The sequence below is a fragment of the Microcebus murinus genome, unplaced genomic scaffold, assembly GCF_040939455.1.
Source record: "Microcebus murinus isolate Inina unplaced genomic scaffold, M.murinus_Inina_mat1.0 scaf061_hap2_Mmur4.0, whole genome shotgun sequence".
NCBI classification, from domain to species: domain Eukaryota; kingdom Metazoa; phylum Chordata; class Mammalia; order Primates; family Cheirogaleidae; genus Microcebus; species Microcebus murinus.
In genome coordinates, this window is record NW_027439007.1 from 46263 (window position 1) to 69665 (window position 23403).

Sequence of the window (23403 nt, forward strand, 5' to 3'; positions counted from 1 at the left end):
TCTCCCCTTGCGGGGGGGAAAAGCAGCCACGGGGCCTCAGAGAAGACACCAGGCTGGGCGCCCGCCCCACAGTGGGGGCACGTCCCCCGCAGGCCACTTAGCGACGGCCGCCGGCCGGCGGACGGTTGGGTGGCGCGAGACGCTGCGGCCGCCCTGCTACCGGGTTCCTGGGAGGGCGTCCTGGAACCAGCGTCCACACCAAGCCCTTGGAAGGCCCAGGCGACGGAGGAGCCCCGTCAGGCAGGGGCCGAGGACGGTGACGGCCCGGGCGGGGAGGAGCGTGTCAGGCAGGGGCAGAGGACGGTGACAGGTGACAGGCCGGGCGGGAAGGAGTCAGTCAGGCAGGGGCCGAGGAGGAGACGGGGCTGGGTAAGGGTTAGGGTTAGAGTCAGGGCACAAGTCACAATCGCAAAGACCTGGAAGCGACCCGAGTGCCCATCGACCCACGAGTGCGTAAATGAAATGTGGCGCGTGGACACCACGGAGTGCTATTCAGCTAGGAGGAGCAGCGGTGAGAGGGCACCTCTCGTGGTTCTCCTGGCCAGAGCTGGAACCCGTTCCAGTAAGCCAGGTAGCCCAAGAATGGACACACGAGCACCACGTGCTCGCGCTCACCAGCAAATGGGTACGAACCGACGGACACCCAAGTGGACACAGAGGAATCACCTTCATCGGGTGGGTGTCGGGCGGGTGGGGGGAGGGGATGGGCATACACCTCCATTAGGAATGGGGTGGGTGCGCACCGACTGGGGGATGGGCGCACTTGAGGCTCTGACCCGAGGGGGGAGGCTGGGAGAGGGCAACGTACCCGACCTTAACATTGGTACCCCCACAATACGCTGGAACAACATCAGAGGTTAATGAATAAGAACACAGGGGGGAGGGGGGCACGGGCAACACATGTCACCTTAATACTTGGACTCCCATCATCTGCTTGAAAAGAGAGAGAAAAGAAAATGCAATCATAGAGATAAGAGACACTTTTTAAACATAATGAATCCGAAGAGAAAAGTAAAAGGAGGCCTGTGGGACAGGTCTGGGTGTGACTCCGGATCCCCCAACATCAGGTGCCACCACCAAAGATTCCTACGTGTAGCCCATAGAACCCCAAAAGCAACGGGACGAGTTCTGGTCACATACTCCCTCAAAATGACATCCTGGCCTTCTTCTGGAACTCCCTCCCCTCTCAGACTCTCAAGGTTTCCTCCAGCGTGTCGGTTCCCACAGAGCAGACCTTTGGTCTGAGACCTGACAGTCCAGAAGCCACGCATGCTGCCGCGTGACGGCGGTGTCGCGGCTTGGGACAAGAGGAGGCCCCACGGTGCGGGCTGGGGCGCCAGGCACCGCGGCGGGCGCTGAGGGTGGGGGTGACCCCCGCCCCGGGCCGCCGCCTCGCTCCCAGAGAGGGGACAGAACAAGAGGCAAAACAAAACAAAAAAAAAAAAAAAAAAGAAGCCTACGGCACCCGGTATTCCCAGGCGGTCTCCCATCCAAGTACTAACCAGGCCCGACCCTGCTTAGCTTCCGAGACCAGACGAGATCGGGCGCGTTCAGGGTGGTGTGGCCCTAGACGGCGGAGGGCGCCCCTGCCCCGCTCAAGAAGCCGAGCCTCTCTGCGCTTCCCCGCCGCCTCCTCCCGCCCCAGGCCCCGCGCCGGCGCTGACCCGCACCGGGCGGGCCTGTTGAGTTCACCGGCCGGGTCCGGCGGGCTCCGAGGGACGGGGGTGACAGGCGGGGCGGGGCGGGGCGGGCAGGGAGCGGCGGGCCGGGGTGGGGGGCTGTCTCTCTATACACACACACACACACACACACACTCACACTCACACTCACTCACTCACACTCACACAAGATGCGCCTCCACGGCTGGACTCGCCAAGGTGGAGACCTTCCAGCCCCCTTCCTCTCCTCGCCTGGCCCACCCCCAGCTCGTGGCCGCCCCCGCCGCCGCCGCCGCCGCCGCCGATTGCGCACGCGCGGGTCGCCCGCCCTTTGACCCCAGGCAGGGGCCGCCCTCCCCGACAACCCCTTTCAGCTGCGCCCCCCACCCTGTGGGTGGGCTGCCGCCTATTCCCCCGGGCCCGGGCTGGGGCACAGCACATGGGGGAGGGGAGCGAGTGTATGGGGCGTCTCTCTCTCTCTCTAGGGATGTGTCCCATGGGTGGGGTGGCGTGGTTAGTGGGGCGCTGAAGAAATCAGTCCCCTCCATCTCCTACCTCTGGAAAACGCCCAAGCCCTTGGAGAACTGCCGGCAACGCGACCGTGGGGGCCGGGACCCTCCTCTGTGTCCTCCTGTGGCCCAGTCCAAGGGGCCTGGGCCTGGCCGGGGCTGCATTGGACCCCGACCACCCTGGCGTGTGGACTCGCTAAAAATCGGCGATTAGATATTGGATTCCAGCTTCATTGAGGTCATTTCACTAATGAGTGCACCGGAAAGAGTTTCCTAATCCATCTGTGAGGGTGGCAACTGAAAGAGAATTTTAAAGCTGACAGAATAGGCGAGGAAAGGCATAGGAGATTTCCACACCCAGTAAGGAAGCCTTTCCCGAAATGGAAGAAAGAAACGAGCAAACAGAGACACCGGTAGCCCGCCAGGATCAGAGTCTGCCCCCGAGAGAAAGTACCCTGACCAGGTTCACCCGTGGGTGGGTGGCGAGCTAGCGGCATTCAGAAGAGCGAGGCCCGCAGTCTGTGCAGAAGACACCTGCACTCGGGTGTGTGTGGCGGCACGATTCACAAGCAGCTCCAGATGTTAAGCCAAGGAGAAGCCAGGGAGTTCCCAACGCCCCAGGTGTCCTCAGCCCACGACTGGCTGCTGGGGGAATGCGAAGCCCGGCTCCTTGTCTCAGAGCGGGACAACCAGGAGGTGTGACGTACACCCCGGGGTTCCCAGGAGGATCAGGCTGAAGCTGGGACTTGGCCTGAAAGTGTCCCCTCGCACGGCCACCCCCTTCCCCTTCCTGCTCCTCTACTCCTGGTGCCCCTCCATCCAGGGGCCAGACCTTAAAGAGCCACCCGCAAGAGAATCCTGGTCCCAAAGGAGCCTTCTGGGGGACCCGTGCTGAGAGAGGTTGTGGGCATGGCCCGCTGGGGCTCTGCCCGACCCAGGGCTGAGAGATGCAACCTCCCAGCTCTGGGTCCCTGCAGGGGAAGCGTTGGCAAGCACAGGGCCAGTCCTCCAAAGGCCCAGGTGCAGGGAGCCCAGGCCAAGCAGCCTGCGGAAGAAGCCACCCCGGGAACACGACTGCAGGCCACGGCCCTTCCCACCTCCTCCTCCTCCTCCTCCTCCTGCTCCTCCACCCCCCCCCCGACCTCCCACCCCCACCCCCGACATGGCGCAGGGCTCAGAGACACCTCAGACACTTGCTACCCAAAGTGCAAAGGGCATCAGTTGCTCCTCCAAACCCCCCCCCCGCCCAGCAGACCGCGTTGTCCAGCCAGCCCCCGGGCCTCCCTGGGGTGCCCAGCACAAAAGTGCAGACAACCACCGGACCCTCAATCTCAGTTTTCGGATGTTTTTGCCACTCTAAGGACCCGCAGGCCAGCTGGGCCTTCTGGCAGGACAGAGAGCCCCGGAATCCGACGTGGAGAGCTGGGTGTACGTCCCCACGAGGAGGCGGTCCCCACCTCCGCGGCTCTCCCCTTGCGGGGGGGAAAAGCAGCCACGGGGCCTCAGAGAAGACACCAGGCTGGGCGCCCGCCCCACAGTGGGGGCACGTCCCCCGCAGGCCACTTAGCGACGGCCGCCGGCCGGCGGACGGTTGGGTGGCGCGAGACGCTGCGGCCGCCCTGCTACCGGGTTCCTGGGAGGGCGTCCTGGAACCAGCGTCCACACCAAGCCCTTGGAAGGCCCAGGCGACGGAGGAGCCCCGTCAGGCAGGGGCCGAGGACGGTGACGGCCCGGGCGGGGAGGAGCGTGTCAGGCAGGGGCAGAGGACGGTGACAGGTGACAGGCCGGGCGGGAAGGAGTCAGTCAGGCAGGGGCCGAGGAGGAGACGGGGCTGGGTAAGGGTTAGGGTTAGAGTCAGGGCACAAGTCACAATCGCAAAGACCTGGAAGCGACCCGAGTGCCCATCGACCCACGAGTGCGTAAATGAAATGTGGCGCGTGGACACCACGGAGTGCTATTCAGCTAGGAGGAGCAGCGGTGAGAGGGCACCTCTCGTGGTTCTCCTGGCCAGAGCTGGAACCCGTTCCAGTAAGCCAGGTAGCCCAAGAATGGACACACGAGCACCACGTGCTCGCGCTCACCAGCAAATGGGTACGAACCGACGGACACCCAAGTGGACACAGAGGAATCACCTTCATCGGGTGGGTGTCGGGCGGGTGGGGGGAGGGGATGGGCATACACCTCCATTAGGAATGGGGTGGGTGCGCACCGACTGGGGGATGGGCGCACTTGAGGCTCTGACCCGAGGGGGGAGGCTGGGAGAGGGCAACGTACCCGACCTTAACATTGGTACCCCCACAATACGCTGGAACAACATCAGAGGTTAATGAATAAGAACACAGGGGGGAGGGGGGCACGGGCAACACATGTCACCTTAATACTTGGACTCCCATCATCTGCTTGAAAAGAGAGAGAAAAGAAAATGCAATCATAGAGATAAGAGACACTTTTTAAACATAATGAATCCGAAGAGAAAAGTAAAAGGAGGCCTGTGGGACAGGTCTGGGTGTGACTCCGGATCCCCCAACATCAGGTGCCACCACCAAAGATTCCTACGTGTAGCCCATAGAACCCCAAAAGCAACGGGACGAGTTCTGGTCACATACTCCCTCAAAATGACATCCTGGCCTTCTTCTGGAACTCCCTCCCCTCTCAGACTCTCAAGGTTTCCTCCAGCGTGTCGGTTCCCACAGAGCAGACCTTTGGTCTGAGACCTGACAGTCCAGAAGCCACGCATGCTGCCGCGTGACGGCGGTGTCGCGGCTTGGGACAAGAGGAGGCCCCACGGTGCGGGCTGGGGCGCCAGGCACCGCGGCGGGCGCTGAGGGTGGGGGTGACCCCCGCCCCGGGCCGCCGCCTCGCTCCCAGAGAGGGGACAGAACAAGAGGCAAAACAAAACAAAAAAAAAAAAAAAAAAGAAGCCTACGGCACCCGGTATTCCCAGGCGGTCTCCCATCCAAGTACTAACCAGGCCCGACCCTGCTTAGCTTCCGAGACCAGACGAGATCGGGCGCGTTCAGGGTGGTGTGGCCCTAGACGGCGGAGGGCGCCCCTGCCCCGCTCAAGAAGCCGAGCCTCTCTGCGCTTCCCCGCCGCCTCCTCCCGCCCCAGGCCCCGCGCCGGCGCTGACCCGCACCGGGCGGGCCTGTTGAGTTCACCGGCCGGGTCCGGCGGGCTCCGAGGGACGGGGGTGACAGGCGGGGCGGGGCGGGGCGGGCAGGGAGCGGCGGGCCGGGGTGGGGGGCTGTCTCTCTATACACACACACACACACACACACACACACTCACACTCACACTCACTCACTCACACTCACACAAGATGCGCCTCCACGGCTGGACTCGCCAAGGTGGAGACCTTCCAGCCCCCTTCCTCTCCTCGCCTGGCCCACCCCCAGCTCGTGGCCGCCCCCGCCGCCGCCGCCGCCGCCGCCGATTGCGCACGCGCGGGTCGCCCGCCCTTTGACCCCAGGCAGGGGCCGCCCTCCCCGACAACCCCTTTCAGCTGCGCCCCCCACCCTGTGGGTGGGCTGCCGCCTATTCCCCCGGGCCCGGGCTGGGGCACAGCGCATGGGGGAGGGGAGCGAGTGTATGGGGCGTCTCTCTCTCTCTCTAGGGATGTGTCCCATGGGTGGGGTGGCGTGGTTAGTGGGGCGCTGAAGAAATCAGTCCCCTCCATCTCCTACCTCTGGAAAACGCCCAAGCCCTTGGAGAACTGCCGGCAACGCGACCGTGGGGGCCGGGACCCTCCTCTGTGTCCTCCTGTGGCCCAGTCCAAGGGGCCTGGGCCTGGCCGGGGCTGCATTGGACCCCGACCACCCTGGCGTGTGGACTCGCTAAAAATCGGCGATTAGATATTGGATTCCAGCTTCATTGAGGTCATTTCACTAATGAGTGCACCGGAAAGAGTTTCCTAATCCATCTGTGAGGGTGGCAACTGAAAGAGAATTTTAAAGCTGACAGAATAGGCGAGGAAAGGCATAGGAGATTTCCACACCCAGTAAGGAAGCCTTTCCCGAAATGGAAGAAAGAAACGAGCAAACAGAGACACCGGTAGCCCGCCAGGATCAGAGTCTGCCCCCGAGAGAAAGTACCCTGACCAGGTTCACCCGTGGGTGGGTGGCGAGCTAGCGGCATTCAGAAGAGCGAGGCCCGCAGTCTGTGCAGAAGACACCTGCACTCGGGTGTGTGTGGCGGCACGATTCACAAGCAGCTCCAGATGTTAAGCCAAGGAGAAGCCAGGGAGTTCCCAACGCCCCAGGTGTCCTCAGCCCACGACTGGCTGCTGGGGGAATGCGAAGCCCGGCTCCTTGTCTCAGAGCGGGACAACCAGGAGGTGTGACGTACACCCCGGGGTTCCCAGGAGGATCAGGCTGAAGCTGGGACTTGGCCTGAAAGTGTCCCCTCGCACGGCCACCCCCTTCCCCTTCCTGCTCCTCTACTCCTGGTGCCCCTCCATCCAGGGGCCAGACCTTAAAGAGCCACCCGCAAGAGAATCCTGGTCCCAAAGGAGCCTTCTGGGGGACCCGTGCTGAGAGAGGTTGTGGGCATGGCCCGCTGGGGCTCTGCCCGACCCAGGGCTGAGAGATGCAACCTCCCAGCTCTGGGTCCCTGCAGGGGAAGCGTTGGCAAGCACAGGGCCAGTCCTCCAAAGGCCCAGGTGCAGGGAGCCCAGGCCAAGCAGCCTGCGGAAGAAGCCACCCCGGGAACACGACTGCAGGCCACGGCCCTTCCCACCTCCTCCTCCTCCTCCTCCTCCTGCTCCTCCACCCCCCCCCCGACCTCCCACCCCCACCCCCGACATGGCGCAGGGCTCAGAGACACCTCAGACACTTGCTACCCAAAGTGCAAAGGGCATCAGTTGCTCCTCCAAACCCCCCCCCCGCCCAGCAGACCGCGTTGTCCAGCCAGCCCCCGGGCCTCCCTGGGGTGCCCAGCACAAAAGTGCAGACAACCACCGGACCCTCAATCTCAGTTTTCGGATGTTTTTGCCACTCTAAGGACCCGCAGGCCAGCTGGGCCTTCTGGCAGGACAGAGAGCCCCGGAATCCGACGTGGAGAGCTGGGTGTACGTCCCCACGAGGAGGCGGTCCCCACCTCCGCGGCTCTCCCCTTGCGGGGGGGAAAAGCAGCCACGGGGCCTCAGAGAAGACACCAGGCTGGGCGCCCGCCCCACAGTGGGGGCACGTCCCCCGCAGGCCACTTAGCGACGGCCGCCGGCCGGCGGACGGTTGGGTGGCGCGAGACGCTGCGGCCGCCCTGCTACCGGGTTCCTGGGAGGGCGTCCTGGAACCAGCGTCCACACCAAGCCCTTGGAAGGCCCAGGCGACGGAGGAGCCCCGTCAGGCAGGGGCCGAGGACGGTGACGGCCCGGGCGGGGAGGAGCGTGTCAGGCAGGGGCAGAGGACGGTGACAGGTGACAGGCCGGGCGGGAAGGAGTCAGTCAGGCAGGGGCCGAGGAGGAGACGGGGCTGGGTAAGGGTTAGGGTTAGAGTCAGGGCACAAGTCACAATCGCAAAGACCTGGAAGCGACCCGAGTGCCCATCGACCCACGAGTGCGTAAATGAAATGTGGCGCGTGGACACCACGGAGTGCTATTCAGCTAGGAGGAGCAGCGGTGAGAGGGCACCTCTCGTGGTTCTCCTGGCCAGAGCTGGAACCCGTTCCAGTAAGCCAGGTAGCCCAAGAATGGACACACGAGCACCACGTGCTCGCGCTCACCAGCAAATGGGTACGAACCGACGGACACCCAAGTGGACACAGAGGAATCACCTTCATCGGGTGGGTGTCGGGCGGGTGGGGGGAGGGGATGGGCATACACCTCCATTAGGAATGGGGTGGGTGCGCACCGACTGGGGGATGGGCGCACTTGAGGCTCTGACCCGAGGGGGGAGGCTGGGAGAGGGCAACGTACCCGACCTTAACATTGGTACCCCCACAATACGCTGGAACAACATCAGAGGTTAATGAATAAGAACACAGGGGGGAGGGGGGCACGGGCAACACATGTCACCTTAATACTTGGACTCCCATCATCTGCTTGAAAAGAGAGAGAAAAGAAAATGCAATCATAGAGATAAGAGACACTTTTTAAACATAATGAATCCGAAGAGAAAAGTAAAAGGAGGCCTGTGGGGCAGGTCTGGGTGTGACTCCGGATCCCCCAACATCAGGTGCCACCACCAAAGATTCCTACGTGTAGCCCATAGAACCCCAAAAGCAACGGGACGAGTTCTGGTCACATACTCCCTCAAAATGACATCCTGGCCTTCTTCTGGAACTCCCTCCCCTCTCAGACTCTCAAGGTTTCCTCCAGCGTGTCGGTTCCCACAGAGCAGACCTTTGGTCTGAGACCTGACAGTCCAGAAGCCACGCATGCTGCCGCGTGACGGCGGTGTCGCGGCTTGGGACAAGAGGAGGCCCCACGGTGCGGGCTGGGGCGCCAGGCACCGCGGCGGGCGCTGAGGGTGGGGGTGACCCCCGCCCCGGGCCGCCGCCTCGCTCCCAGAGAGGGGACAGAACAAGAGGCAAAACAAAACAAAAAAAAAAAAAAAAAAGAAGCCTACGGCACCCGGTATTCCCAGGCGGTCTCCCATCCAAGTACTAACCAGGCCCGACCCTGCTTAGCTTCCGAGACCAGACGAGATCGGGCGCGTTCAGGGTGGTGTGGCCCTAGACGGCGGAGGGCGCCCCTGCCCCGCTCAAGAAGCCGAGCCTCTCTGCGCTTCCCCGCCGCCTCCTCCCGCCCCAGGCCCCGCGCCGGCGCTGACCCGCACCGGGCGGGCCTGTTGAGTTCACCGGCCGGGTCCGGCGGGCTCCGAGGGACGGGGGTGACAGGCGGGGCGGGGCGGGGCGGGCAGGGAGCGGCGGGCCGGGGTGGGGGGCTGTCTCTCTATACACACACACACACACACACACACACACACACTCACACTCACACTCACTCACTCACACTCACACAAGATGCGCCTCCACGGCTGGACTCGCCAAGGTGGAGACCTTCCAGCCCCCTTCCTCTCCTCGCCTGGCCCACCCCCAGCTCGTGGCCGCCCCCGCCGCCGCCGCCGCCGCCGATTGCGCACGCGCGGGTCGCCCGCCCTTTGACCCCAGGCAGGGGCCGCCCTCCCCGACAACCCCTTTCAGCTGCGCCCCCCACCCTGTGGGTGGGCTGCCGCCTATTCCCCCGGGCCCGGGCTGGGGCACAGCGCATGGGGGAGGGGAGCGAGTGTATGGGGCGTCTCTCTCTCTCTCTAGGGATGTGTCCCATGGGTGGGGTGGCGTGGTTAGTGGGGCGCTGAAGAAATCAGTCCCCTCCATCTCCTACCTCTGGAAAACGCCCAAGCCCTTGGAGAACTGCCGGCAACGCGACCGTGGGGGCCGGGACCCTCCTCTGTGTCCTCCTGTGGCCCAGTCCAAGGGGCCTGGGCCTGGCCGGGGCTGCATTGGACCCCGACCACCCTGGCGTGTGGACTCGCTAAAAATCGGCGATTAGATATTGGATTCCAGCTTCATTGAGGTCATTTCACTAATGAGTGCACCGGAAAGAGTTTCCTAATCCATCTGTGAGGGTGGCAACTGAAAGAGAATTTTAAAGCTGACAGAATAGGCGAGGAAAGGCATAGGAGATTTCCACACCCAGTAAGGAAGCCTTTCCCGAAATGGAAGAAAGAAACGAGCAAACAGAGACACCGGTAGCCCGCCAGGATCAGAGTCTGCCCCCGAGAGAAAGTACCCTGACCAGGTTCACCCGTGGGTGGGTGGCGAGCTAGCGGCATTCAGAAGAGCGAGGCCCGCAGTCTGTGCAGAAGACACCTGCACTCGGGTGTGTGTGGCGGCACGATTCACAAGCAGCTCCAGATGTTAAGCCAAGGAGAAGCCAGGGAGTTCCCAACGCCCCAGGTGTCCTCAGCCCACGACTGGCTGCTGGGGGAATGCGAAGCCCGGCTCCTTGTCTCAGAGCGGGACAACCAGGAGGTGTGACGTACACCCCGGGGTTCCCAGGAGGATCAGGCTGAAGCTGGGACTTGGCCTGAAAGTGTCCCCTCGCACGGCCACCCCCTTCCCCTTCCTGCTCCTCTACTCCTGGTGCCCCTCCATCCAGGGGCCAGACCTTAAAGAGCCACCCGCAAGAGAATCCTGGTCCCAAAGGAGCCTTCTGGGGGACCCGTGCTGAGAGAGGTTGTGGGCATGGCCCGCTGGGGCTCTGCCCGACCCAGGGCTGAGAGATGCAACCTCCCAGCTCTGGGTCCCTGCAGGGGAAGCGTTGGCAAGCACAGGGCCAGTCCTCCAAAGGCCCAGGTGCAGGGAGCCCAGGCCAAGCAGCCTGCGGAAGAAGCCACCCCGGGAACACGACTGCAGGCCACGGCCCTTCCCACCTCCTCCTCCTCCTCCTCCTCCTGCTCCTCCACCCCCCCCCCGACCTCCCACCCCCACCCCCGACATGGCGCAGGGCTCAGAGACACCTCAGACACTTGCTACCCAAAGTGCAAAGGGCATCAGTTGCTCCTCCAAACCCCCCCCCCCGCCCAGCAGACCGCGTTGTCCAGCCAGCCCCCGGGCCTCCCTGGGGTGCCCAGCACAAAAGTGCAGACAACCACCGGACCCTCAATCTCAGTTTTCGGATGTTTTTGCCACTCTAAGGACCCGCAGGCCAGCTGGGCCTTCTGGCAGGACAGAGAGCCCCGGAATCCGACGTGGAGAGCTGGGTGTACGTCCCCACGAGGAGGCGGTCCCCACCTCCGCGGCTCTCCCCTTGCGGGGGGGAAAAGCAGCCACGGGGCCTCAGAGAAGACACCAGGCTGGGCGCCCGCCCCACAGTGGGGGCACGTCCCCCGCAGGCCACTTAGCGACGGCCGCCGGCCGGCGGACGGTTGGGTGGCGCGAGACGCTGCGGCCGCCCTGCTACCGGGTTCCTGGGAGGGCGTCCTGGAACCAGCGTCCACACCAAGCCCTTGGAAGGCCCAGGCGACGGAGGAGCCCCGTCAGGCAGGGGCCGAGGACGGTGACGGCCCGGGCGGGGAGGAGCGTGTCAGGCAGGGGCAGAGGACGGTGACAGGTGACAGGCCGGGCGGGAAGGAGTCAGTCAGGCAGGGGCCGAGGAGGAGACGGGGCTGGGTAAGGGTTAGGGTTAGAGTCAGGGCACAAGTCACAATCGCAAAGACCTGGAAGCGACCCGAGTGCCCATCGACCCACGAGTGCGTAAATGAAATGTGGCGCGTGGACACCACGGAGTGCTATTCAGCTAGGAGGAGCAGCGGTGAGAGGGCACCTCTCGTGGTTCTCCTGGCCAGAGCTGGAACCCGTTCCAGTAAGCCAGGTAGCCCAAGAATGGACACACGAGCACCACGTGCTCGCGCTCACCAGCAAATGGGTACGAACCGACGGACACCCAAGTGGACACAGAGGAATCACCTTCATCGGGTGGGTGTCGGGCGGGTGGGGGGAGGGGATGGGCATACACCTCCATTAGGAATGGGGTGGGTGCGCACCGACTGGGGGATGGGCGCACTTGAGGCTCTGACCCGAGGGGGGAGGCTGGGAGAGGGCAACGTACCCGACCTTAACATTGGTACCCCCACAATACGCTGGAACAACATCAGAGGTTAATGAATAAGAACACAGGGGGGAGGGGGGCACGGGCAACACATGTCACCTTAATACTTGGACTCCCATCATCTGCTTGAAAAGAGAGAGAAAAGAAAATGCAATCATAGAGATAAGAGACACTTTTTAAACATAATGAATCCGAAGAGAAAAGTAAAAGGAGGCCTGTGGGACAGGTCTGGGTGTGACTCCGGATCCCCCAACATCAGGTGCCACCACCAAAGATTCCTACGTGTAGCCCATAGAACCCCAAAAGCAACGGGACGAGTTCTGGTCACATACTCCCTCAAAATGACATCCTGGCCTTCTTCTGGAACTCCCTCCCCTCTCAGACTCTCAAGGTTTCCTCCAGCGTGTCGGTTCCCACAGAGCAGACCTTTGGTCTGAGACCTGACAGTCCAGAAGCCACGCATGCTGCCGCGTGACGGCGGTGTCGCGGCTTGGGACAAGAGGAGGCCCCACGGTGCGGGCTGGGGCGCCAGGCACCGCGGCGGGCGCTGAGGGTGGGGGTGACCCCCGCCCCGGGCCGCCGCCTCGCTCCCAGAGAGGGGACAGAACAAGAGGCAAAACAAAACAAAAAAAAAAAAAAAAAAGAAGCCTACGGCACCCGGTATTCCCAGGCGGTCTCCCATCCAAGTACTAACCAGGCCCGACCCTGCTTAGCTTCCGAGACCAGACGAGATCGGGCGCGTTCAGGGTGGTGTGGCCCTAGACGGCGGAGGGCGCCCCTGCCCCGCTCAAGAAGCCGAGCCTCTCTGCGCTTCCCCGCCGCCTCCTCCCGCCCCAGGCCCCGCGCCGGCGCTGACCCGCACCGGGCGGGCCTGTTGAGTTCACCGGCCGGGTCCGGCGGGCTCCGAGGGACGGGGGTGACAGGCGGGGCGGGGCGGGGCGGGCAGGGAGCGGCGGGCCGGGGTGGGGGGCTGTCTCTCTATACACACACACACACACACACACACTCACACTCACACTCACTCACTCACACTCACACAAGATGCGCCTCCACGGCTGGACTCGCCAAGGTGGAGACCTTCCAGCCCCCTTCCTCTCCTCGCCTGGCCCACCCCCAGCTCGTGGCCGCCCCCGCCGCCGCCGCCGCCGCCGCCGATTGCGCACGCGCGGGTCGCCCGCCCTTTGACCCCAGGCAGGGGCCGCCCTCCCCGACAACCCCTTTCAGCTGCGCCCCCCACCCTGTGGGTGGGCTGCCGCCTATTCCCCCGGGCCCGGGCTGGGGCACAGCACATGGGGGAGGGGAGCGAGTGTATGGGGCGTCTCTCTCTCTCTCTAGGGATGTGTCCCATGGGTGGGGTGGCGTGGTTAGTGGGGCGCTGAAGAAATCAGTCCCCTCCATCTCCTACCTCTGGAAAACGCCCAAGCCCTTGGAGAACTGCCGGCAACGCGACCGTGGGGGCCGGGACCCTCCTCTGTGTCCTCCTGTGGCCCAGTCCAAGGGGCCTGGGCCTGGCCGGGGCTGCATTGGACCCCGACCACCCTGGCGTGTGGACTCGCTAAAAATCGGCGATTAGATATTGGATTCCAGCTTCATTGAGGTCATTTCACTAATGAGTGCACCGGAAAGAGTTTCCTAATCCATCTGTGAGGGTGGCAACTGAAAGAGAATTTTAAAGCTGACAGAATAGGCGAGGAAAGGCATAGGAGATTTCCACACCCAGTAAGGAAGCCTTTCCCGAAATGGAAGAAAGAAACGAGCAAACAGAGACACCAGTAGCCCGCCAGGATCAGAGTCTGCCCCCGAGAGAAAGTACCCTGACCAGGTTCACCCGTGGGTGGGTGGCGAGCTAGCGGCATTCAGAAGAGCGAGGCCCGCAGTCTGTGCAGAAGACACCTGCACTCGGGTGTGTGTGGCGGCACGATTCACAAGCAGCTCCAGATGTTAAGCCAAGGAGAAGCCAGGGAGTTCCCAACGCCCCAGGTGTCCTCAGCCCACGACTGGCTGCTGGGGGAATGCGAAGCCCGGCTCCTTGTCTCAGAGCGGGACAACCAGGAGGTGTGACGTACACCCCGGGGTTCCCAGGAGGATCAGGCTGAAGCTGGGACTTGGCCTGAAAGTGTCCCCTCGCACGGCCACCCCCTTCCCCTTCCTGCTCCTCTACTCCTGGTGCCCCTCCATCCAGGGGCCAGACCTTAAAGAGCCACCCGCAAGAGAATCCTGGTCCCAAAGGAGCCTTCTGGGGGACCCGTGCTGAGAGAGGTTGTGGGCATGGCCCGCTGGGGCTCTGCCCGACCCAGGGCTGAGAGATGCAACCTCCCAGCTCTGGGTCCCTGCAGGGGAAGCGTTGGCAAGCACAGGGCCAGTCCTCCAAAGGCCCAGGTACAGGGAGCCCAGGCCAAGCAGCCTGCGGAAGAAGCCACCCCGGGAACACGACTGCAGGCCACGGCCCTTCCCACCTCCTCCTCCTCCTCCTCCTCCTGCTCCTCCACCCCCCCCCGACCTCCCACCCCCACCCCTGACATGGCGCAGGGCTCAGAGACACCTCAGACACTTGCTACCCAAAGTGCAAAGGGCATCAGTTGCTCCTCCAAACCCCCCCCCCGCCCAGCAGACCGCGTTGTCCAGCCAGCCCCCGGGCCTCCCTGGGGTGCCCAGCACAAAAGTGCAGACAACCACCGGACCCTCAATCTCAGTTTTCGGATGTTTTTGCCACTCTAAGGACCCGCAGGCCAGCTGGGCCTTCTGGCAGGACAGAGAGCCCCGGAATCCGACGTGGAGAGCTGGGTGTACGTCCCCACGAGGAGGCGGTCCCCACCTCCGCGGCTCTCCCCTTGCGGGGGGGAAAAGCAGCCACGGGGCCTCAGAGAAGACACCAGGCTGGGCGCCCGCCCCACAGTGGGGGCACGTCCCCCGCAGGCCACTTAGCGACGGCCGCCGGCCGGCGGACGGTTGGGTGGCGCGAGACGCTGCGGCCGCCCTGCTACCGGGTTCCTGGGAGGGCGTCCTGGAACCAGCGTCCACACCAAGCCCTTGGAAGGCCCAGGCGACGGAGGAGCCCCGTCAGGCAGGGGCCGAGGACGGTGACGGCCCGGGCGGGGAGGAGCGTGTCAGGCAGGGGCAGAGGACGGTGACAGGTGACAGGCCGGGCGGGAAGGAGTCAGTCAGGCAGGGGCCGAGGAGGAGACGGGGCTGGGTAAGGGTTAGGGTTAGAGTCAGGGCACAAGTCACAATCGCAAAGACCTGGAAGCGACCCGAGTGCCCATCGACCCACGAGTGCGTAAATGAAATGTGGCGCGTGGACACCACGGAGTGCTATTCAGCTAGGAGGAGCAGCGGTGAGAGGGCACCTCTCGTGGTTCTCCTGGCCAGAGCTGGAACCCGTTCCAGTAAGCCAGGTAGCCCAAGAATGGACACACGAGCACCACGTGCTCGCGCTCACCAGCAAATGGGTACGAACCGACGGACACCCAAGTGGACACAGAGGAATCACCTTCATCGGGTGGGTGTCGGGCGGGTGGGGGGAGGGGATGGGCATACACCTCCATTAGGAATGGGGTGGGTGCGCACCGACTGGGGGATGGGCGCACTTGAGGCTCTGACCCGAGGGGGGAGGCTGGGAGAGGGCAACGTACCCGACCTTAACATTGGTACCCCCACAATACGCTGGAACAACATCAGAGGTTAATGAATAAGAACACAGGGGGGAGGGGGGCACGGGCAACACATGTCACCTTAATACTTGGACTCCCATCATCTGCTTGAAAAGAGAGAGAAAAGAAAATGCAATCATAGAGATAAGAGACACTTTTTAAACATAATGAATCCGAAGAGAAAAGTAAAAGGAGGCCTGTGGGGCAGGTCTGGGTGTGACTCCGGATCCCCCAACATCAGGTGCCACCACCAAAGATTCCTACGTGTAGCCCATAGAACCCCAAAAGCAACGGGACGAGTTCTGGTCACATACTCCCTCAAAATGACATCCTGGCCTTCTTCTGGAACTCCCTCCCCTCTCAGACTCTCAAGGTTTCCTCCAGCGTGTCGGTTCCCACAGAGCAGACCTTTGGTCTGAGACCTGACAGTCCAGAAGCCACGCATGCTGCCGCGTGACGGCGGTGTCGCGGCTTGGGACAAGAGGAGGCCCCACGGTGCGGGCTGGGGCGCCAGGCACCGCGGCGGGCGCTGAGGGTGGGGGTGACCCCCGCCCCGGGCCGCCGCCTCGCTCCCAGAGAGGGGACAGAACAAGAGGCAAAACAAAACAAAAAAAAAAAAAAAAAAGAAGCCTATGGCACCCGGTATTCCCAGGCGGTCTCCCATCCAAGTACTAACCAGGCCCGACCCTGCTTAGCTTCCGAGACCAGACGAGATCGGGCGCGTTCAGGGTGGTGTGGCCCTAGACGGCGGAGGGCGCCCCTGCCCCGCTCAAGAAGCCGAGCCTCTCTGCGCTTCCCCGCCGCCTCCTCCCGCCCCAGGCCCCGCGCCGGCGCTGACCCGCACCGGGCGGGCCTGTTGAGTTCACCGGCCGGGTCCGGCGGGCTCCGAGGGACGGGGGTGACAGGCGGGGCGGGGCGGGGCGGGCAGGGAGCGGCGGGCCGGGGTGGGGGGCTGTCTCTCTATACACACACACACACACACACACACACACACACTCACAGTCACACTCACTCACTCACACTCACACAAGATGCGCCTCCACGGCTGGACTCGCCAAGGTGGAGACCTTCCAGCCCCCTTCCTCTCCTCGCCTGGCCCACCCCCAGCTCGTGGCCGCCCCCGCCGCCGCCGCCGCCGCCGCCGATTGCGCACGCGCGGGTCGCCCGCCCTTTGACCCCAGGCAGGGGCCGCCCTCCCCGACAACCCCTTTCAGCTGCGCCCCCCACCCTGTGGGTGGGCTGCCGCCTATTCCCCCGGGCCCGGGCTGGGGCACAGCGCATGGGGGAGGGGAGCGAGTGTATGGGGCGTCTCTCTCTCTCTCTAGGGATGTGTCCCATGGGTGGGGTGGCGTGGTTAGTGGGGCGCTGAAGAAATCAGTCCCCTCCATCTCCTACCTCTGGAAAACGCCCAAGCCCTTGGAGAACTGCCGGCAACGCGACCGTGGGGGCCGGGACCCTCCTCTGTGTCCTCCTGTGGCCCAGTCCAAGGGGCCTGGGCCTGGCCGGGGCTGCATTGGACCCCGACCACCCTGGCGTGTGGACTCGCTAAAAATCGGCGATTAGATATTGGATTCCAGCTTCATTGAGGTCATTTCACTAATGAGTGCACCGGAAAGAGTTTCCTAATCCATCTGTGAGGGTGGCAACTGAAAGAGAATTTTAAAGCTGACAGAATAGGCGAGGAAAGGCATAGGAGATTTCCACACCCAGTAAGGAAGCCTTTCCCGAAATGGAAGAAAGAAACGAGCAAACAGAGACACCGGTAGCCCGCCAGGATCAGAGTCTGCCCCCGAGAGAAAGTACCCTGACCAGGTTCACCCGTGGGTGGGTGGCGAGCTAGCGGCATTCAGAAGAGCGAGGCCCGCAGTCTGTGCAGAAGACACCTGCACTCGGGTGTGTGTGGCGGCACGATTCACAAGCAGCTCCAGATGTTAAGCCAAGGAGAAGCCAGGGAGTTCCCAACGCCCCAGGTGTCCTCAGCCCACGACTGGCTGCTGGGGGAATGCGAAGCCCGGCTCCTTGTCTCAGAGCGGGACAACCAGGAGGTGTGACGTACACCCCGGGGTTCCCAGGAGGATCAGGCTGAAGCTGGGACTTGGCCTGAAAGTGTCCCCTCGCACGGCCACCCCCTTCCCCTTCCTGCTCCTCTACTCCTGGTGCCCCTCCATCCAGGGGCCAGACCTTAAAGAGCCACCCGCAAGAGAATCCTGGTCCCAAAGGAGCCTTCTGGGGGACCCGTGCTGAGAGAGGTTGTGGGCATGGCCCGCTGGGGCTCTGCCCGACCCAGGGCTGAGAGATGCAACCTCCCAGCTCTGGGTCCCTGCAGGGGAAGCGTTGGCAAGCACAGGGCCAGTCCTCCAAAGGCCCAGGTGCAGGGAGCCCAGGCCAAGCAGCCTGCGGAAGAAGCCACCCCGGGAACACGACTGCAGGCCACGGCCCTTCCCACCTCCTCCTCCTCCTCCTCCTCCTGCTCCTCCACCCCCCCCCCGACCTCCCACCCCCACCCCCGACATGGCGCAGGGCTCAGAGACACCTCAGACACTTGCTACCCAAAGTGCAAAGGGCATCAGTTGCTCCTCCAAACCCCCCCCCCGCCCAGCAGACCGCGTTGTCCAGCCAGCCCCCGGGCCTCCCTGGGGTGCCCAGCACAAAAGTGCAGACAACCACCGGACCCTCAATCTCAGTTTTCGGATGTTTTTGCCACTCTAAGGACCCGCAGGCCAGCTGGGCCTTCTGGCAGGACAGAGAGCCCCGGAATCCGACGTGGAGAGCTGGGTGTACGTCCCCACGAGGAGGCGGTCCCCACCTCCGCGGCTCTCCCCTTGCGGGGGGGAAAAGCAGCCACGGGGCCTCAGAGAAGACACCAGGCTGGGCGCCCGCCCCACAGTGGGGGCACGTCCCCCGCAGGCCACTTAGCGACGGCCGCCGGCCGGCGGACGGTTGGGTGGCGCGAGACGCTGCGGCCGCCCTGCTACCGGGTTCCTGGGAGGGCGTCCTGGAACCAGCGTCCACACCAAGCCCTTGGAAGGCCCAGGCGACGGAGGAGCCCCGTCAGGCAGGGGCCGAGGACGGTGACGGCCCGGGCGGGGAGGAGCGTGTCAGGCAGGGGCAGAGGACGGTGACAGGTGACAGGCCGGGCGGGAAGGAGTCAGTCAGGCAGGGGCCGAGGAGGAGACGGGGCTGGGTAAGGGTTAGGGTTAGAGTCAGGGCACAAGTCACAATCGCAAAGACCTGGAAGCGACCCGAGTGCCCATCGACCCACGAGTGCGTAAATGAAATGTGGCGCGTGGACACCACGGAGTGCTATTCAGCTAGGAGGAGCAGCGGTGAGAGGGCACCTCTCGTGGTTCTCCTGGCCAGAGCTGGAACCCGTTCCAGTAAGCCAGGTAGCCCAAGAATGGACACACGAGCACCACGTGCTCGCGCTCACCAGCAAATGGGTACGAACCGACGGACACCCAAGTGGACACAGAGGAATCACCTTCATCGGGTGGGTGTCGGGCGGGTGGGGGGAGGGGATGGGCATACACCTCCATTAGGAATGGGGTGGGTGCGCACCGACTGGGGGATGGGCGCACTTGAGGCTCTGACCCGAGGGGGGAGGCTGGGAGAGGGCAACGTACCCGACCTTAACATTGGTACCCCCACAATACGCTGGAACAACATCAGAGGTTAATGAATAAGAACACAGGGGGGAGGGGGGCACGGGCAACACATGTCACCTTAATACTTGGACTCCCATCATCTGCTTGAAAAGAGAGAGAAAAGAAAATGCAATCATAGAGATAAGAGACACTTTTTAAACATAATGAATCCGAAGAGAAAAGTAAAAGGAGGCCTGTGGGACAGGTCTGGGTGTGACTCCGGATCCCCCAACATCAGGTGCCACCACCAAAGATTCCTACGTGTAGCCCATAGAACCCCAAAAGCAACGGGACGAGTTCTGGTCACATACTCCCTCAAAATGACATCCTGGCCTTCTTCTGGAACTCCCTCCCCTCTCAGACTCTCAAGGTTTCCTCCAGCGTGTCGGTTCCCACAGAGCAGACCTTTGGTCTGAGACCTGACAGTCCAGAAGCCACGCATGCTGCCGCGTGACGGCGGTGTCGCGGCTTGGGACAAGAGGAGGCCCCACGGTGCGGGCTGGGGCGCCAGGCACCGCGGCGGGCGCTGAGGGTGGGGGTGACCCCCGCCCCGGGCCGCCGCCTCGCTCCCAGAGAGGGGACAGAACAAGAGGCAAAACAAAACAAAAAAAAAAAAAAAAAAGAAGCCTACGGCACCCGGTATTCCCAGGCGGTCTCCCATCCAAGTACTAACCAGGCCCGACCCTGCTTAGCTTCCGAGACCAGACGAGATCGGGCGCGTTCAGGGTGGTGTGGCCCTAGACGGCGGAGGGCGCCCCTGCCCCGCTCAAGAAGCCGAGCCTCTCTGCGCTTCCCCGCCGCCTCCTCCCGCCCCAGGCCCCGCGCCGGCGCTGACCCCCACCGGGCGGGCCTGTTGAGTTCACCGGCCGGGTCCGGCGGGCTCCGAGGGACGGGGGTGACAGGCGAGGTGGGGCGGGGCGGGCAGGGAGCGGCGGGCCGGGGTGGGGGGCTGTCTCTCTATACACACACACACACACACACACACACTCACACTCACACTCACACTCACTCACTCACACTCACACAAGATGCGCCTCCACGGCTGGACTCGCCAAGGTGGAGACCTTCCAGCCCCCTTCCTCTCCTCGCCTGGCCCACCCCCAGCTCGTGGCCGCCCCCGCCGCCGCCGCCGCCGCCGCCGCCGCCGCCGCCGATTGCGCACGCGCGGGTCGCCCGCCCTTTGACCCCAGGCAGGGGCCGCCGTCCCCGACAACCCCTTTCAGCTGCGCCCCCCACCCTGTGGGTGGGCTGCCGCCTATTCCCCCGGGCCCGGGCTGGGGCACAGCGCATGGGGGAGGGGAGCGAGTGTATGGGGCGTCTCTCTCTCTCTCTAGGGATGTGTCCCATGGGTGGGGTGGCGTGGTTAGTGGGGCGCTGAAGAAATCAGTCCCCTCCATCTCCTACCTCTGGAAAACGCCCAAGCCCTTGGAGAACTGCCGGCAATGCGACCGTGGGGGCCGGGACCCTCCTCTGTGTCCTCCTGTGGCCCAGTCCAAGGGGCCTGGGCCTGGCCGGGGCTGCATTGGACCCCGACCACCCTGGCGTGTGGACTCGCTAAAAATCGGCGATTAGATATTGGATTCCAGCTTCATTGAGGTCATTTCACTAATGAGTGCACCGGAAAGAGTTTCCTAATCCATCTGTGAGGGTGGCAACTGAAAGAGAATTTTAAAGCTGACAGAATAGGCGAGGAAAGGCATAGGAGATTTCCACACCCAGTAAGGAAGCCTTTCCCGAAATGGAAGAAAGAAACGAGCAAACAGAGACACCGGTAGCCCGCCAGGATCAGAGTCTGCCCCCGAGAGAAAGTACCCTGACCAGGTTCACCCGTGGGTGGGTGGCGAGCTAGCGGCATTCAGAAGAGCGAGGCCCGCAGTCTGTGCAGAAGACACCTGCACTCGGGTGTGTGTGGCGGCACGATTCACAAGCAGCTCCAGATGTTAAGCCAAGGAGAAGCCAGGGAGTTCCCAACGCCCCAGGTGTCCTCAGCCCACGACTGGCTGCTGGGGGAATGCGAAGCCCGGCTCCTTGTCTCAGAGCGGGACAACCAGGAGGTGTGACGTACACCCCGGGGTTCCCAGGAGGATCAGGCTGAAGCTGGGACTTGGCCTGAAAGTGTCCCCTCGCACGGCCACCCCCTTCCCCTTCCTGCTCCTCTACTCCTGGTGCCCCTCCATCCAGGGGCCAGACCTTAAAGAGCCACCCGCAAGAGAATCCTGGTCCCAAAGGAGCCTTCTGGGGGACCCGTGCTGAGAGAGGTTGTGGGCATGGCCCGCTGGGGCTCTGCCCGACCCAGGGCTGAGAGATGCAACCTCCCAGCTCTGGGTCCCTGCAGGGGAAGCGTTGGCAAGCACAGGGCCAGTCCTCCAAAGGCCCAGGTGCAGGGAGCCCAGGCCAAGCAGCCTGCGGAAGAAGCCACCCCGGGAACACGACTGCAGGCCACGGCCCTTCCCACCTCCTCCTCCTCCTCCTGCTCCTCCACCCCCCCCCCCGACCTCCCACCCCCACCCCCGACATGGCGCAGGGCTCAGAGACACCTCAGACACTTGCTACCCAAAGTGCAAAGGGCATCAGTTGCTCCTCCAAACCCCCCCCCCGCCCAGCAGACCGCGTTGTCCAGCCAGCCCCCGGGCCTCCCTGGGGTGCCCAGCACAAAAGTGCAGACAACCACCGGACCCTCAATCTCAGTTTTCGGATGTTTTTGCCACTCTAAGGACCCGCAGGCCAGCTGGGCCTTCTGGCAGGACAGAGAGCCCCGGAATCCGACGTGGAGAGCTGGGTGTACGTCCCCACGAGGAGGCGGTCCCCACCTCCGCGGCTCTCCCCTTGCGGGGGGGAAAAGCAGCCACGGGGCCTCAGAGAAGACACCAGGCTGGGCGCCCGCCCCACAGTGGGGGCACGTCCCCCGCAGGCCACTTAGCGACGGCCGCCGGCCGGCGGACGGTTGGGTGGCGCGAGACGCTGCGGCCGCCCTGCTACCGGGTTCCTGGGAGGGCGTCCTGGAACCAGCGTCCACACCAAGCCCTTGGAAGGCCCAGGCGACGGAGGAGCCCCGTCAGGCAGGGGCCGAGGACGGTGACGGCCCGGGCGGGGAGGAGCGTGTCAGGCAGGGGCAGAGGACGGTGACAGGTGACAGGCCGGGCGGGAAGGAGTCAGTCAGGCAGGGGCCGAGGAGGAGACGGGGCTGGGTAAGGGTTAGGGTTAGAGTCAGGGCACAAGTCACAATCGCAAAGACCTGGAAGCGACCCGAGTGCCCATCGACCCACGAGTGCGTAAATGAAATGTGGCGCGTGGACACCACGGAGTGCTATTCAGCTAGGAGGAGCAGCGGTGAGAGGGCACCTCTCGTGGTTCTCCTGGCCAGAGCTGGAACCCGTTCCAGTAAGCCAGGTAGCCCAAGAATGGACACACGAGCACCACGTGCTCGCGCTCACCAGCAAATGGGTACGAACCGACGGACACCCAAGTGGACACAGAGGAATCACCTTCATCGGGTGGGTGTCGGGCGGGTGGGGGGAGGGGATGGGCATACACCTCCATTAGGAATGGGGTGGGTGCGCACCGACTGGGGGATGGGCGCACTTGAGGCTCTGACCCGAGGGGGGAGGCTGGGAGAGGGCAACGTACCCGACCTTAACATTGGTACCCCCACAATACGCTGGAACAACATCAGAGGTTAATGAATAAGAACACAGGGGGGAGGGGGGCACGGGCAACACATGTCACCTTAATACTTGGACTCCCATCATCTGCTTGAAAAGAGAGAGAAAAGAAAATGCAATCATAGAGATAAGAGACACTTTTTAAACATAATGAATCCGAAGAGAAAAGTAAAAGGAGGCCTGTGGGGCAGGTCTGGGTGTGACTCCGGATCCCCCAACATCAGGTGCCACCACCAAAGATTCCTACGTGTAGCCCATAGAACCCCAAAAGCAACGGGACGAGTTCTGGTCACATACTCCCTCAAAATGACATCCTGGCCTTCTTCTGGAACTCCCTCCCCTCTCAGACTCTCAAGGTTTCCTCCAGCGTGTCGGTTCCCACAGAGCAGACCTTTGGTCTGAGACCTGACAGTCCAGAAGCCACGCATGCTGCCGCGTGACGGCGGTGTCGCGGCTTGGGACAAGAGGAGGCCCCACGGTGCGGGCTGGGGCGCCAGGCACCGCGGCGGGCGCTGAGGGTGGGGGTGACCCCCGCCCCGGGCCGCCGCCTCGCTCCCAGAGAGGGGACAGAACAAGAGGCAAAACAAAACAAAAAAAAAAAAAAAAAGAAGCCTACGGCACCCGGTATTCCCAGGCGGTCTCCCATCCAAGTACTAACCAGGCCCGACCCTGCTTAGCTTCCGAGACCAGACGAGATCGGGCGCGTTCAGGGTGGTGTGGCCCTAGACGG

The 23403-nt window shown here is 63.5% G+C and overlaps 7 non-coding genes across 7 annotated transcripts; all 7 read right to left on the reverse strand.

Annotated features, from left to right (window-relative positions):
- Positions 1-1453: 1453 nt before the first annotated feature.
- LOC142869179 (5S ribosomal RNA) lies at positions 1454-1572 on the reverse strand. Its single transcript, XR_012917935.1, has one exon. It is a non-coding gene; the product is annotated as a 5S ribosomal RNA (ribosomal RNA).
- Positions 1573-5086: 3514 nt separating this feature from the next.
- Positions 5087-5205, reverse strand: LOC142869180 (5S ribosomal RNA). The gene has a single exon (XR_012917936.1). It is a non-coding gene; the product is annotated as a 5S ribosomal RNA (ribosomal RNA).
- A 3518-nt stretch (positions 5206-8723) lies between these two features.
- Positions 8724-8842, reverse strand: LOC142869181 (5S ribosomal RNA). The gene has a single exon (XR_012917937.1). It is a non-coding gene; the product is annotated as a 5S ribosomal RNA (ribosomal RNA).
- A 3520-nt stretch (positions 8843-12362) lies between these two features.
- On the reverse strand, positions 12363-12481 carry LOC142869182 (5S ribosomal RNA). Its single transcript, XR_012917938.1, has one exon. It is a non-coding gene; the product is annotated as a 5S ribosomal RNA (ribosomal RNA).
- Positions 12482-15994: 3513 nt separating this feature from the next.
- On the reverse strand, positions 15995-16113 carry LOC142869189 (5S ribosomal RNA). The gene has a single exon (XR_012917945.1). It is a non-coding gene; the product is annotated as a 5S ribosomal RNA (ribosomal RNA).
- Positions 16114-19635: 3522 nt separating this feature from the next.
- On the reverse strand, positions 19636-19754 carry LOC142869184 (5S ribosomal RNA). The gene has a single exon (XR_012917940.1). It is a non-coding gene; the product is annotated as a 5S ribosomal RNA (ribosomal RNA).
- Positions 19755-23282: 3528 nt separating this feature from the next.
- Positions 23283-23401, reverse strand: LOC142869185 (5S ribosomal RNA). The gene has a single exon (XR_012917941.1). It is a non-coding gene; the product is annotated as a 5S ribosomal RNA (ribosomal RNA).
- Positions 23402-23403: the final 2 nt, after the last annotated feature.